Raw genomic sequence first — 14,880 nt, 5'->3', positions numbered from 1 at the left:
TAAACTATCACTATTGTTAAACCATAAATACGCCTAAGAGAAAAAACACCTGCATATAATGTCAGAAACCTATAGGTTTTCCCAAACACCTGCTGTTTTGTTTGCTAAGATATTTACACTTCATTGTCAACGTAGCGCTGCAAATATGTACAAACGGATTGTTCACGTGTTGTACTGTTGGCCTTTAGGCCACATATACGAATAACCCTGTCTGTCTGTTTGTCCGTCCGTCCATCCGTAATCATTTTGTTTCCGGAGCATAACTTAAAAACCGTTCAATATTTTTCAACAAAAACTGGTAGATATATCAAACAGTACCTAAAGTGGTGCCTTATGCTATTTACAGATTTTTGTGATTTCTTATTTTCTCGGTTTCCATGGAAACGATTCGGACTTTGTCTCAAAAAGGAGGGGTGGGTTTTGTTTCCGGGGCACAACTCGAAAACTTCTTAATATCTTTCAGCAGAACTTGGCAGATATGTTGGGCATGTAATGCGGGGGGATATAGTCGACACCTTGTCCGCCTGTCCGTCCGTCCGTCCGTCTGTCCGTCCATCTGTCTGTCTGTCTGTCTACCTGTCTTGTCATAAAGCAGGCTGCTTGGAGACTCAACATAGCTTTGTATTACAATGAACTACAATGCACGATGCACAACATGCATGTAACGTTTAACTGCAAAGTTGTTTTGTATGTTTTTTTACTTCATTATTGGCACACAAAGCTGACAAACCAGACTTGTTCCGGGTGAGGAAGTAATACACAGGTCTCCTGACGAATACACAAACAACCTGGGTGTATTTCTTCTTGCAGGGAGCGGTGGGGAAGCCTAGTGGTTCAAGCGTTCAATCGTCACGCCGAAGACCCGGTTTCGATTCTCCACATGGGTACAGTGTGTGAAGCTCATTTCTGGTGTCCCCTGCCGTGATATAGCTGGAATATTGCTAAAAGCGGCGTAAAAACATTCTCACTCACTCACTCACTCTTCTTGCAGCTTTGTCACTGAAACTTTGGCTATAGTTCAATCTGAGTTGATCCCTGGATTGTCTGGTCCAGATCCGATTATTCACAGACCGCCGCCATATAGCTGACATATTGTTGAGTGCGGCGTAAAACTAAAGTCACTCACTCACTCACTTCAATCTGAAATTGTGTAAGTCTTTGCTATAGGTTAGGCTGAATGTTTGTGAAACATTGGCTATAGTTCAGTCGTAAGTTTTGTGAAACCGTTGCTATAGTAGAGGCTGAATTATTGTGCTTCACGTAAACGGGAAAAAGCCAATGCTACCTGTTTGTAAAAATATGAAGCAAACTTACATGAAGCTGCAACTGCTATTAACAAGCTGATGATGATGACGATCTTCATCTTGATTACAGAGGTATCCTTCTTATACAGAATCAAACCGAGGGTCAACTTGTACACATCTGCCTCTCCCAGCTCGTTGACAGCGCAGTAAACTGTAACAGGACCCGTTAGGGATGACTGTAAATGTACGCATCCGCCGGAAATATAACTTGCTGCGTAGACGCTCCTGAGGATGTCGCAATGACCACGTGGTGATGTCGTTGAGGCGAGATCACTATAATTGTCATGTAATGATCAGATTGGATTACCCCTGAAGTGAAGAGCATGGTAGAGTAAATACATCGAGTGTAATGGGTGTACCAGAAAATGGATGTACCAATACAATGTGTGTCAGAAGCAAGTATCGTCCCTACCAATGAGTGGGTAAGGCAACGGGTGTTCAAGACAAATGTCTCAATATATATTGGGCGTTCAAGACGTTCTCCCTGACAACCAATATCTCAGGGTACGCGAGTCCAAGCAACGGGTGTCTCAATGCTGTGGGAAGCCCAAGCAACGAGTGTCTCAATGCAATGTGAATCCCAAGCAACGGGTGTCTCAATGCAATGGGAATCCCAAGCAACGAGTGTCTCAATGCAATGGGAATCCCAAGCAACGGGTGTCTCAATGCAATGGGGATCCCAAGCAACGAGTGTCTCAATGCAATGTGAATCCCAAGCAACGAGTGTCTCAATGCAATGAGAATCCAAAGCAACGGGTGTCTCAATGCAATGTGAATCCCAAGCAACGAGTGTCTCAATGCAATGAGAATCCAAAGCAACGGGTGTCTCAATGCAATGAGAATCCCAAACAACGGGTGTCTCAATACAATGGGAATCCAAAGCAACGGGTGTCTCATTGCAACGAGCATCCTAAGCAACGAGTGTTCCAATGCAATGAGAATCCTAAGCAACGGGTGTGTCAGTGCAATGGGAATCCCAAGCAACGGGTGTATCAGTGCAACGGGAATCCCAAGCAACGAGTGTTCCAATGCAATGAGAATCCCAAGCAACGAGTGTGTCAGTGCAATGGGAATCCCAAGCAACGAGTGTGTCAGTGCAATGGGAATCCCAAGCAACGAGTGTTCCAATGCAATGAGAATCCCAAGCAACGAGTGTGTCAGTGCAATGGGAATCCCAAGCAACGAGTGTTCCAATGCAATGAGAATCCCAAGCAACGGGTGTATCAGTGCAATGGGAATCCCAAGCAACGAGTGTTCCAATGCAATGAGAATCCTAAGCAACGGGTGTGTCAGTGCAATGGGAATCCCAAGCAACGGGTGTATCAGTGCAATGGGAATCCCAAGCAACGAGTGTTCCAATGAAATGAGAATCCCAAGCAACGAGTGTTCCAATACAATGAGAATCCCAAGCAACGGGTGTCTCAGGGGAATGGGAATCCCAAGCAACGGGAGTTCCAGTGCAATGAGAATTTCAAGCCGCTAGTGTTCCAATGCAATGAGAATCCCAAGCAGCTAGTGACTCCGTGCTATGAGTATCCCAAGCCACAGGTGCCCCAATACAATGACAATCCCAAGCAACGAGTTTCCGAGGGCAATGAGTATTTCGTGCGCCGAATGTCTCAGGCAACCGATATATCTGGTGTGCAAGACACCCAATGTCTCAGGATACGACCACCCAAGTAGCGCGTGTCGTCCCAGTACAATGCCAATATGCCAATCCCAATAAGTGATTGTCCTCGGAGGCTAAGGTCAAAAGGAAGCGAATGTTGCATGACCCACGTGTATGTATGTATTAGAGTGGAGATTCCTAAGCTTGGGGAAGAGCTTGATATAATTATGATGAAGATGGCTCAAATGTCAGCTGGTAGACTAATAAACACATTTTACAGAGAAAAAAACCGCTTTCTAAATTAAGGTCATATTGATAAAACGGAGACCAGAGACGTTCCTCAATTTCAGAAACTGTGGTAATCCAGATATTGCATGGGGTCCGGGTTAGAATTGATCCTGAGTAATCCATGCTTCTGGTAATAGGCAACTAACGGGATCGGGTGGTCAGGCTCGCTGACTTAGCTGACACATGTCATCGGTTCCCAATTGTGTGGATCGATGCTCATGATGCCAATCACTGGATTGTCTGGTCCAGACTCGATTATTTACAGGAATATTGCTGAGTGCGGCGTAAAACTAAACTCACTCACTCACTTGGTTAAAACGTTGCTACAGACACATTCACAACGTACAAATGACATAGAAACTCAATCCAGGCCTCGTTCAATTAACAACCCTGACTGCTGTCAGCTGAACTAAACGTATGGCCATTTTAGCTGCATTGTCAGTAGGGGGTATCTTGTTATACGCTTAAGTTACAGGAATTACTATTTGCCAACAAATTGACCTAGATGGTGTGAAGCGATTCATTATTTCTACGTGTCAACTGTGAAAATGACCATATGCTATACACGGATTAGGGTATAGGTAACACGTAATTTGCACATTTCACATGACAATTGTTGAAAGGGCTGTGGGCGATGCTCTTTGCCACTCGCGTCACTTCAGATGACCTATGTGTACTCACAGGCCCTCGTGTCTTTGCGAGGATAACAGATTAAAAAAGGGGCGTTGGGGTAGCCTTGTGGTTAAAGCGTTGGCTCGTCACGCCGAAGACCCGGGTTCGATTCCCCACATGGGCACAATATGTGAAGCCCATTTCTGGAGTCCCCCGCCGTGATATTGCTGGAATATTGCTAAAAGCGGCGTAAAACTAAACTCAGTCAGTAAAGATTAAAATAATATTATCATATTATCAACCAACCAGAGGGCTTGCTTCGACCACACACCCGTTTTGTGCGGATATATTGTCAGCCATTTGTGTCAAGACCGTTTAGTTGAGAGTCAAAATCGGGTTTCAACCGACTTGCAGAAATAACAATAAAGAATTGCTATAGGTGTCATGAGTGGTGCTCGATAGGCCAATCATCCATGATTATGTTTCCATTAAGTTTTAATTGATTGCATGCGATGGTAGCAATCGGCAAAGTAGGCGGGTAGGGTACACCGAAGTGTCCGCCCTTGTCATAATGTATTATACTGTGAAGCATTTCGAGTCGGGGGTCATCTCAAAAACAATATTTTTTAAATCTTTAATCCTCTCAAAGAGACGAGTGCCTGTGGCTACAACAGGTACTGAAATGGTCGACAATGGTGGTTCATAGAAACACAACAACCATTACTTGACAACTGTGTGACAATCAGACCGGTGGCTCAGTCACGGTGACATACTTTCCGACATTGTTGATATTTATGTTTTTGTGTATTCCTCTCAGATTTCAAGTAAGCTGTTACCAAATGTCAGTTGTGTTTCTGTTTTAATCACAACGATATGTTACCGCTGCCCTATTAACACGCGTCTGGTATTCAAAGCTTATAGAACGACGTGTAGTGTTTTTTGCTACTTATCATATAGACTGACTGACTGAGTTTGGTTTTACGCCGCTTTTAGCAATATTCCAGCAATATCACGGCGGGGGACACCAGAAATGGGCTTCACTTATTGTACCCATGTGGGGATTCGAACCCGGGTCTTCGGCGTGACGAGCCAACGCTTTAACCACTAGGCTACCACACCGCCCTTATCATATAGAAGAGAGGGTGGTGCTTGATTAAGGTTCATGTCGTTTGTTTAAGAGATGTTTTGTTTGTTTGTTTGTTTGTTGTTTAACGCCGCAGGAGTGAGTGAGTGAGTTTAGTTTTACTCCGCACTCAGCAATATTCCAGCTATATGGCGGCGGTCTGTAAATAATCGAGTCTGGACCAGACAATCCAGTGATCAACAGCATGAGCATCATTACGAGATGTAGGCAAGATGGAGGCGTGTATCGGTACCATTTCGGATCCTCTTCTTGTTGATCTCTTCTTACTGAATATGAAGCTGAATTTTAGCTCGGAATGGCGAAATCGAAATTATCTAATCTAGTCAAGATGTTTGGCTTCAGATATCTTGAAGATCTGGTAACATTCAATAATGACCAAGCAACCAATTCTCTTCCACTGATTTATTAACCTGAACAAGAAACCAAAGACAACTCATACCATTGTCGGAAATCATCTGATTCATTATTTAGATCATCCGTGAAGGTCCGGGTTAGAATTGGTCTACAAATGGGATCGGGTGGTCAGGCTCGCTGAATTAGTTCACACATGTCATTTTATCCAAGTTGCGAAGATTGATGCTGCGAAGATTTACAGACCGCTTCCATTTAGCTGGAATAATGCTGGGTGCGGCGTTAAATATATACCGTCAGTGCACAGGAATAACCAGCCTTTATGATTGTCGTCAGAAATAGGTTCCATTTTGTGCAATGGGCAACAGGGCTTGAAAAAAAATGCATGGGTCAAGAAAGATAGTGATGGCACCGGGTGTCCGTCAACAATTATATTCTCATCCCATCCCCCCCCCTCTCTCTCTCTCTCTCTCTCTCTCTCTCTCTCTCTCTCACACACACACACACACAAACACAAAGGCACACATAAACAGAATTATTTCATACACTGCGTATTTAATTGACATATCTGTTTCGTCCTGTCACGAGCAGTCTTCTTGACGGATTGAAGAACCTCACACTTCGAGACATAACGAGAAGCACAATGAGCTATCGCCGTCCTAGCTTCTTCTGTGGAACATCTGGAAAAAGTTTCATGTAAAATCTCAATGATATATTTAGGCACACAACTTAAAACAACTGACATGGCTGTCGCCTGAGAAACGTGATCAGGATTACTGCAGCTATTTCTCTATCTTCTTCTCAGAAGACTGACTGACTGAGTTTGGTTTTACGCCGCTTTTAGCAATATTCCAGCAACATCACGGCGGGGGACACCAGAAATGGGCTTCACACATTGTACCCATGTGGGGATTCGAACCCGGGTCTTCGGCGTGACGAGCCAACGCTTTAACCACTAGGCTACCCCACCGCCCCTTCTTCTCAGAAGAAAAAACACTATGAACCACCACGACATCTACGATCTGCAGACCTTTGTCTCCTCTGTGTGCCAAAGCCAAAGCTTAGATGGTTTGGGAAAAGATCCTTTGCAGCAACATTGTGGAATAAACTGGCTTGTGACTTGAAAAGAATTGAAAATCTCAGCACTTTTAAAAGGGCTTTAAAGACCTACCTGTTTAAACAGCTTTACAACACTGTCTAACCTACAAATTACAAACTTTGTAAATACCAGTGGAGATTGTTAGCGCTATGAGCATTCACCCAGTGAATGGAGTTTAGCGCATTATAAATGCACTTATTATTATTATTCTCTCTGTTCCTCCTTCTCCCCTCTATATTTCTCCTCTCTCTCTCTTTCTCTCTCTCTGTGGTGTACTCACACTCTTCAAATAATACCGCCTCCGTGGTGTAGTGGTTAGAGCGTCCGCCGGGGAGCGAAAGGTCGCGGGTTCAATCCCCGACCGCGTCATACCAAAAAGACGTTAAAATATGGTACTTGTTGGTCCCTGCCTGGCGCTCGGCATTAATGGGTACAACAAGGACTGGTCGGCTCGGAGTCAGTATAATGTGTCTGAGTTTGGTATTCATGCTTCACTGCGGCATGGTATCTCAGTGGGCTAGCACAATAAAACCAGCTTCAGTCTGGGCTAGTACAAGCAGCCGCACCTACACATACACTTATGCACGTCGTCATATGAGCGAAATATTCTCAAGCACGACGTTAAACCCAATTTCACCTCACCTCACGTCACCTCACCCGGACAAATAATAGTAGTATGGGGCTAGTCTACTCAGATACCATGGCACAGTTTGTCGGAAATAGCAAGGTAATGTAACAATAAACAAGCACTTCAAGTATTAATGGTGGAGTGAGTGGTCTTAGCAATATTCCAGCAATATCACGGCGGGGGGCACCTGAAATGGGCTTCACACATTGTACCCATGTGATTACTGGTATCGAACCCGGATCTTCGGCGCGATGAGAAAACGCTTTAAGCTCGAGATTATCCCACCACAATTAGTACACAAATCGGTTCATTTACGTCACTCTAAAAATGTATATTTTTTACCGTTCATGACGACGCATTTGCAGTGTTGTTTTCTTGTCCTCAGGTACATCCTCCCCGCTGAACATCTAGTACCACACTGCGTCCACATTCCCTGGGGAAATATCGCCATTACATAAACCTACACTATATTGACAAAATTATATAATAATGATAATAATTGTGCATATGTATACTACCCATCAAAAGTTTAGACTCACTAGTGTAAATGTAGCCACTTACTTCAGTCAACTGTTCTAAACTAGATTTTGCAAAATATTCCATACTGTTTAAGGTACCGTTTACACATGAACTGATGTATTGTAAAACAAATTCGTAACGTTGAAAAGATTATTGTCACGAGTTCAATAAATGATGAAACTCGGTGAAAATTGGCGAATTCTTAACAAAACTTTACACCAAAACGCAGTTGTTCACATGCACGATATTTGCACATGCATTTCAGCAATTTGATGTATGATCATCGTGCAATTCATCTACATACAGTTTGCAGTTGGTTCCCCCAAGTTAGTGGAGGAATTCATCTTCGATGTAACCATATATATATATATATATATATATATATATATATATACACACAACTTATAGTGAGTGCTTTAAGTGAGTCTAAATTTTTGATGGGTAGTAAATAATCCGAATCCACATCGTAAAAAGGATCAAAGCACATTACATTCTTTTAACAGAAAAAGGAAGGGGACAAAATGTAACAAAAATATTGTATTTTGAACCAAAGCATTGGAATCTACAAACAAGGACTTCAATTTTATCTATCAAGGCGTTTACCTGATCCATATTTGGGTTCCGAGAGAATCCTGACGATTTCCTATGTATGACGTTTCTTGAGTTGTACAACCTGCAGGAGAGATTATATGTGAAGTACGTGAAGGCTTGACACGCGCCTATCTTTCTGCACAGGTCGTCACACATCCTAACGCCAATAGCGTTTAAATCAAGGAAAGAAGCTTTCCTTATTGTGACACTCGATCTAAAAGCAGTTGTGTGAGATACACCATAAGATGTGACACAGAAACACACGATGATAACGGCCTTGAACATGTTTCCAAGACTGGTGTAAAGGACAAAATGGTTCGGAAAGCTAGAAGATACATTCACAAAAACTCAATATCAGGACCATAAATTAAATCCTTCTGAATACGCGTACAATCAAATCGGTCATTGTTCGTGGAACAGCTCTGTGATAACATTGTATGTACCGGAATTGACAATAACGCAGATCTCTCGACCCAATGATGTCAAGTGAGTGAGTGAGTTTAGTTTTACGCCGCAATACGCAACAATATTCCAGCTATATGGCGGCACTCTGTAAATAATCGAGTCTGGACCAGACAATCCAGTGATCAACAGCATGAACATCGATCTACGCAGTTGGGAACCGATGACATGTGTCAACCAAGTCAGCGAGCCTGACCACCCGATCCCGGAATGTCAAGACATTAGTTATAAAATAGTTGAGGCTATTATCGTCGTATCCAAGCTTGTAGATCGATGCTCTTGATATCAACCACTAGATTGTCTTTTGCAGAATCTTACTCATAGGTGTACTGTTGCGAATGTGGCGCAAATCAACAAACATATTTTTTTTGTAGGTTAAGGCATAAACAAACTATCCACAAGACTGTCAAGGGGGAAACTTAATCTTGCTAAAATTATTATTATACCTTTTGAGGTACAATCCAACACAATTTAAGAAGTGAGTGAGTGAGTTTAGTTTGACGCCGCTTTTAGCAATATTCCAGCAATATCACGGCGGGGACACCAGAAATGGGCTTCACACAATGTGCCCATGTGGGGAATCGAACCTGGGTCTACGGCGTGACGAGCGAACGCCTTAACCACTAAACTAGCCCACCGCCCCCACATTTTAAGAAGACTTCTAAGAGCGTCACACCAGACTTTCTCAAATGTTTGAGCACGGTTGCAACATTCAAGTGAAAACAAATTTGGAACAAACAAGTGGAGCACATTTCGAAATTTGTGATAAAAGTAACTATTGACTTTGCGACAATTCCTAATTTATGGCTGGTGTGTGTGTGGGGGGGGGGAGGAGGTGATGGTGATTTTTCTGGAGAAGCACTTACAATGTGAATGCCCCCTCCCCACCTAAATGTTATGGACAAAGTAAGAGACAAAATCAATGACAACATACTTCTTATCCACATTGAAAGTTCAGATTCCCTTACTTTTTGTGAAGAGTATACTAATGCACGTAGAATATTCACCTCAACCCGACACTTCATTGATGCAAATAACCGTTAACTATGAATATCTCAGGAACCGTATCAGTACATGACAAGAACATACATTATACATATCTACACATAAGTCAGTCCACTGATGCCGGTGATAAAGTATACAAATCGTTCAAATACTACATGCCTGACACCCAAATCAGTAATATATAGTATATCTATGTTCCAATATAGTTTTCAGTACAACTATGATAAGGAAAACGCAGAAACGATGTTCCACTTTTAGATCCAGAACAAAGAGAGGCTTTATAGGAATAGGGCAATCTCTCGATATCTCATCATTGATTAATTGTTGTGTAAAGATTTCTCGAAACTGAAGAAATAACCTCAATTAATATTTTCGAAGCTGTTCTTGAGAAGGCTGGGAAACAATTAGCGAATTTACAAAAAACAAACAAACAATTTCTCCAGTGGGCACGGTTGATGTCCTGGCAGCTAGAATGAAACAAATAATATGGTGATGTATTAGATAAGTATATTTTTGTTTGTGCTTACAAAAACCCAAAAACCAAAAAAACAAAAACAAAAACAAAAACAAAAACAAAAGAAATGAAGAATTTCAAGGACAATTGTTAAATTTCGGAATTATTGTTTTCTTTCACAGGTTATATGATCTCAGGATCTCCACAAAAGATACCTGAAATATGAAGTAGTTTATATTATTAAGCTTAAATATTAAGGAAATGTTAAGTAAGTAACTCTACACTCCCCCGAGTGAATAAATATACTCATGCCAATAATGGCTGTCACCCCCTCCCCATCCCAACCCCCTAACCTCACTCCCCAGCCCCTCTCCAATTAAGAAAATTGAAGGGGGTCACAACCAGTATTGGCATGAGTATATTAGGGGGTTTTTTTTATTCGAAGTGAGCAGTACAAAGAACCAGAGTATTCGAACGTTTCGTTGTAATAAAAAAGCAGAAGAATCTGTTTAGACGGAACCTCTTGACACTATGGATAATGTGTGGTCCAGACAATATAAGCCATTGACAACATGAGCATCGATCTACGCAACTGGGAACCGATGACATGTGTCAACCAAGTCAGCGAGCCTGACCACCCGATCCCGTTAGTCGCCTCTTGACGACAAGCATGGGTTACTGAAGACCAGTTCTAACCCAGATCTTCACGGGTGGCATAGAAGAAGCCATTGTTTCATGTTTTCATGAACGTGTCCCTGAGCTGTTGCAATGGAGTGATCAGCCTGAACCAGCGTACACGTATGTTTAGTGAAAGATGTCAATATCATTGTTATTTGTTTGTATAAAATGTTGAAAAATGCAACAAAATAAAAAACTATAAAAAAAATTAAAAAATAATAATAATAAAAAAATTATTTCCAGAGTAAAATCAAATGAAGGGGAAGAGATGTCGGTTTACAGAAATCAGTTCTGTTGATGAAGGTGAAACCCTGGATTGTGATCATGTCATTCAGAATGGAAAAAAGTGACATGAATGGATAAGCTTGGGTTCCTGAACCCGGAAATGGAAAAAAAAGCATTGCTTTTATGCCCAAGTTCAGATCCAAACAGTAGAGATATTTGCCGGTATAACCTAGCTCTGAAGATCAAATGGTGTCCTCTGAAATATGCTCTCGGGCATAGACTCTTTGGCAAACAAGTCCCTGGGGTGTTGCTGGAATCTTGCCAAAAGAGAGCGGCGTAGAACCCAACTCACTCACTCACCCAGTCCCTGAGACACAAAAGCCCCAACGGTAATATACTCGAATTGCTCAAATGGACAAGAAACAGCTTTGAAAACTAGGTACGTCAGGGTCAAGCGTATTCATGCCAATACGCTTAAAATAAAATTTCCAAATGTTAAACTTATTTAATTTTTCAAACGGGTTTAAACATTGCTGTTTCAATGATACATACCGCCATTTTTTTAATCAGAAAGTCATATGCCAGAGATAACAGATACGGTAAATTAAAACGCCAATCAACTTTCTACTTCCATAAAACATCTCTGCTAAATGCAGTGTCGATTGTTCAGTTCCGACCTTATCACGTGTTAATGAATCACTATCAAAGAGTACTGATAACACTCATTATCGAACCTTTAAAACCGATTCTAAAGCTGAGAACAACAGGTGCTGTTATAAACCGCTCTGCCTCTGGCGTGACCTTTCTGCGTTCAATGTGGACAAGAAAAAGATCAATACTCCAAGAAGTCACGCACAACAAGCCTCATGTAAAAGAAGCGTTTTAATAGGAGGATTCTTTCAAAGCATGAGAGAAACGAGTATTTACATTGCCTCTCATAATCACGTGTTAGTCATCGGTTGTTTATTCATATTAAGTGCTGAACAGCAGTTTCTATAAGTCTGATAAACTACTCTAATATTTGCGAACCGTCACCTATTGACCATCCACCCGGCCCTAGCTAGTTAGGCTCCTCTTATAAGCTCCTTTCTTTTGAAATATTCTGTTACTTTATTGCTACTAAATATTGTCTGATGTTCTATTGTAAATGTGTCAAAGTAAGATAATTAGGTTTTCTACATTTCAGTGTCGTTTCTGAAATGTTTCATTAATCGATGTGAAATGGAAGATACGGTACTATTTGCTTGGTTTTAATTTGCCCAATACTCCTTTCCACTGTAATGTCATTTCGTTTCACCTAATTGGTCAATTATACGAATTATAATTACGAATTAAATTTCGCATTGAATTAGATGTGCGTAATACGACCATGAATTTTCAAACATTCAAGCACTCCAGGAGGAACAAATATGAGTCTCCCAATGGCGATTGGAGAGAGTCTATCTCACTCTTCTTGCAGGGCCTGGCCAAGTTCAGCCATGGCGATGCCAGTGACGCGCAAGTATTCCTGTAATGTTCCTGGCGTTATCAGTGATGGGAATGCGGGAGCTCATTATTGCCCATGGCATTCGGTTGCTGTTCAGAATGAGCATTGACGATTTGTCCACGGTGAGCACGGGCGGTGTTGTCCTGAAGGTCAAAACGTCGTCCTACATGCCTTGCAATCAGCACAACCATTTTCATAGGTGACAGCATGAGCTTCACTAATCCTTCCTTGCATAGTAGTGCCATCATAACCGAACCAACACCAAATCTGCCATGTTGCAGGATGACACTGGCTTGACGTTCATGTTGACGTTGCCAGATACGACCACACATGTCAGTTAGTTGCAGAGATAATCAGGAATCATCTGAAGACATGACACGTGACCACTTACGATTTCCCAACTTTCGACGCTGTGTAAACTGACGGCTTTTGGCAATATGCCCGTTTGTTGGGAGGGGGCGGTGGGGTAGCCTACGGTTCGAATCCCCACATGGGTACAATGTGTGAAGCCCATTTCTGGTGTCCCCCTGTCGTGATAATGCTGGAGTATTGCTGAAAGCGGCGTAAACCTTACTTACCGTTTGCAAGGGACCGTAGTGTTACGACCTATCGCAACTCACTACTTCATCATAGGCTTACGAATGGCGTAGCGTTACGAACGCTTTGTGGACAGGGGCCAACGTTACAGTATAGGAGGTACCACTGCTACGAGAAAAGTTACGAGATCTTAGGTCTACGAGAGCTTTGTGAAACTAGGCCCTGACCCGTAACCCGTACTCGTTCCATTAGCCTGATGAAAGGTTTGTGTCAGTTTGGTTATGCCTGGTTTCGAGTCAATTAATTCTGTACTCTAGTAGCTAACCTGGGGCGACTTTGTGGTTTGTTAGTATTGATTTTCAGTAACCCATGCTTGTCGTAAAAGGCGACTAACGTGATCGGGTGGTCAGGCTCGCTGACTTGGTTGACACATGTCATCGTATCCCAGTTGCTTAGATCGATGCTCATGCTGCTGATCACTGGATTGTCTGGTCCAGACCGCCACCATATAGCTGGAATATTGCTGAGGGCAGCGTAAAACTGAACTCACTCACTCACTCATCTTTACTGACGCGTCACAACCAGGAACGACACCCCAGACACGTTAGATGTGTATATGGTGCTGGGTTTTTAAATAATGACATCAACGCTATTCCTTAGGATGATAGTCAACACTCTTGTCTTTCCATCAACATTCATACGGGGCGGTGGGGTAGTCTAGTGGTTAAAGCGTTGGCTCGTCGCGCCGAAGACCCGGGTTCGAATCCCCACATGGGTACAATGTGTGAAGCCCATTTCTGGTGTCCCCCGCCGTGATGTTGCTGGAATATTGCTAAAAGCGGCGTAAAACCAAACTCAGTCAGTCAGTCAGTCAACATTCATATTTAAAAATCCCTACCTTTTCCCAAAAAATATACATGCATCAAAAAAGCCCAGTTTCCATGAAAGTGTACTACTGTATGCTCAACGAACAGTGAAATGAAGACATAAGTGGTATGTTAAAAGGGTGGAGTAAACTAGTACACGAGAAAGGCCCTCTTGTACTATTGTACTATTGTACATTAGTGCCATTTGTACGGAACACTTGCGTTTCCGTTTTCAGTTGCTGCACTTGATCATATTGATTAGTCTCTCGTCTACAGCACACATGTCGATGATGGTATTGTTCAAATCTAAATAAAATACAAACATACTTTTTGATTGACAACCAGCGTTTGTTTATCGTCGAATGGCCTCTGTAAATACGACTCGTTTCCGGGTCAATTTCAGACAGCGTGGATCTACTTAGGGTCCGGTTTCAGTTAATGCCATCATTAACAGTCGTAATGGGAATACTTGTGTGCAGCACTCTATTACTCGGGTGAAATACTAGCGCTGAGTTCCTGTGTCTGAATTTAATGGATGGATAGTTGCACTGCAACAAAACTTTAATACTCAACCACCTTACAATAAGTGTTGTTATACTGGGTTGTCGCACTGTAGCTCACCTTCTTTACTTTTTAAAATTCTTTTTTATTATTTATTTTTATTTTATTTTATTTTTTTCATGAAAAAATAAAGTCTTTACCTGCTTTACTTAACCATCTACAATACATTTGCTGTAAAGTCTGGTAACAGATATTTCAAATGCACAATACAGCCAAACACTATTGTGTCGAAGTTGAAAGAACCAACGTAAATACTTCGAGTTATCCGAGATTCGACACAACGGCAAGATGATGACTAAATAAGGAGTACATACGAATCAAGTTACTTCTAAGATAATAGTACTCCGACACAGAAAGTTCGACACAATAGTGTTCGACTGTACATATTCCCATTGGCGGTGGGGAAGCCTAGTGGGTAAAGCGTTCGCTCGTCACGCCGAAGGCCCGGGTTCGATCCCCCA

This window comes from Haliotis rubra, unplaced genomic scaffold (assembly GCF_003918875.1).
Source record: "Haliotis rubra isolate DU_JTF1 unplaced genomic scaffold, ASM391887v1 Scf795, whole genome shotgun sequence".
In the NCBI taxonomy this organism is placed as follows: domain Eukaryota; kingdom Metazoa; phylum Mollusca; class Gastropoda; order Lepetellida; family Haliotidae; genus Haliotis; species Haliotis rubra.
The sequence above is the reverse complement of the archived record's forward strand: the minus strand, read 5'-3'. Positions refer to the sequence as shown.